Raw genomic sequence first — 1,969 nt, forward strand, 5'->3', positions numbered from 1 at the left:
CCCGTGAAACGCTAGAAATTGGCGGGGATGTGTCTCTTGTGGCTCACGGGGCTGTTCGGGTCGCACAGAAATCCCTGGGAATGGGAAAACGGGTCATTTTCGTGTTGCCACATTGCGTACGAACCGCATGAAACTTCCAGAGGCATTTGCAGCAGGAATGCATGTGCACTCAAAAACTTCTATATGTTTCACGGATAGACCCCGTGAAACGCTAGAAATTGGCGGGGATGTGTCTCTTGTGGCTCACGGGGCTGTTAGGGTGGCACAGAACTCCCTCGGAATGGGAAAAGGGGTCATTTTCGTGTTGCCACATTGCATAGGAACGCCATGAAACTTCCAGAGGCATTTGCAGCAGAAAGGCACGTGCACTCAAAAATTTTAATATTTTTCACGCATAGACCCCGTCAAACGCTAGAAGTTGGCGGGGATGTCTCTCTTGTGGCTCACGGGGCTGTTAGGGTCGCACAGAAATGCCTCGGAATGGGAAAACGGGTCATTTTTGTGTGGCCACATTGCATAGGAACGGCATGAAACTTCCAGAGGCATTTGCAGCAGGAATGCATGTGCACTCAAAAACGTCTATATTTTTCACGGATAGACCCCGTGAAACGCTATAAATTGGCGGGGATGTCTCTCTTGTGGCTCACGGGCGCTGTTAGTTAGGGTCGCACAGAAATCCCTCGGAATGGGAAAAGGGGTCATTTTCGTGTTGCCACATTGCGTACGAACGGCATGAAACTTCCAGAGGCATCTGCAGCAGAAATGCATGTGCACTCAAAAACGTCTATATTTTTCACGGATAGACCCCGTGAAACGCTAGAAATTGGCGGGGATGTGTCTCTTGTGGCTCACGGGGCTGTTAGGGTCGCACAGAAATCCCTCGGAATGGGAAAACGGGTCATTTTCGTGTTGCCACAATTGGCATACGAACGGCATGAAACTTCCAGAGGCATTTGCAGCAGAAATGCATGTGCACTCAAAAACGTGAATATTTTTTCACGGATAGACCCCGTCAAACGCTCGAATTTGGCGGGGATGTTTCTCTTGTGGGTCACGGGGCTGTTCGGCTCGCACAGAACTCCCTTGGTTCACCTGATTCGTGCATACAGGCAGCAACTAAAACTCTGTAAACCTGCTGTGAGGACATCTAAACAGTGGACCAGTGAGGCTGTGGAAGATTTGCGGGCGTGCTTAGACTGTACTGACTGGGATATGTTCACGACTGCTACCAATAGTCTGGATGAACTCACAGAGGCTGTGTACATCAGCTTCTGTGAGGACTGCTGTATCCCAACACGTACCAGGGTGAACTTTAACAACAACAAGCCCTGGTTCTCAGCAAAGCTCAAAAGGTTGAGGTTGGAGAAGGAGGAAGCGTTTAGGAGTGGGGATAGAGACAGATTCAAGGAGTCGAAGAACAGGTTTAGCAAAGCGGTGAGAGAGGCTAAACGACTGTACTCAGAGACACTAAAACACCAGTTCTCTACTAACGACGCTGCTTCTGTCTGCCAAAGGGCTCAGGCACATCACCAACTACAAACCCAGAGCGCCCCACACCACTAACGACTCCCGCCTAGCCAACGACCTGAACGAGTTCTACCGTAGATTTGAAAGACAATTGGACTGTCCTGAACCACCCCTTCCCACCCAAGAGGCCCCATCCCCCACCCATACTACAGAAACGACTCTCTCCTTTCAGGAGGGAGAAGTTAATGGGCTTTTCAAGAGGCAGAATCCACGCAAAGCAGCCGGGCCGGACTCTGTCTCTCCAGCCACCCTCAGGCACTGCGCTGGCCAGCTGTCTCCGGTGTTCACCAACATCTTTAACACCTCCCTGGAGACATGCCATGTACCAGCCTGTCTCAAGTCCTCCACCATCATCGCTGTGCCCAAAAAGCTAAGGCCAACAGGACTAAATGATTACAGACCGGTCGCCCTTACATCTGTGGTAATGAAGTCTTTTGAGCGC

The sequence above is a fragment of the Petromyzon marinus genome, unplaced genomic scaffold (genome assembly GCF_048934315.1).
Source record: "Petromyzon marinus isolate PM22_M1 ecotype Great Lakes invasive population unplaced genomic scaffold, UKy_Petmar_22M1.pri1.0 PM_G_Scaffold_18, whole genome shotgun sequence".
In the NCBI taxonomy this organism is placed as follows: Eukaryota; Metazoa; Chordata; class Hyperoartia; order Petromyzontiformes; family Petromyzontidae; genus Petromyzon; species Petromyzon marinus.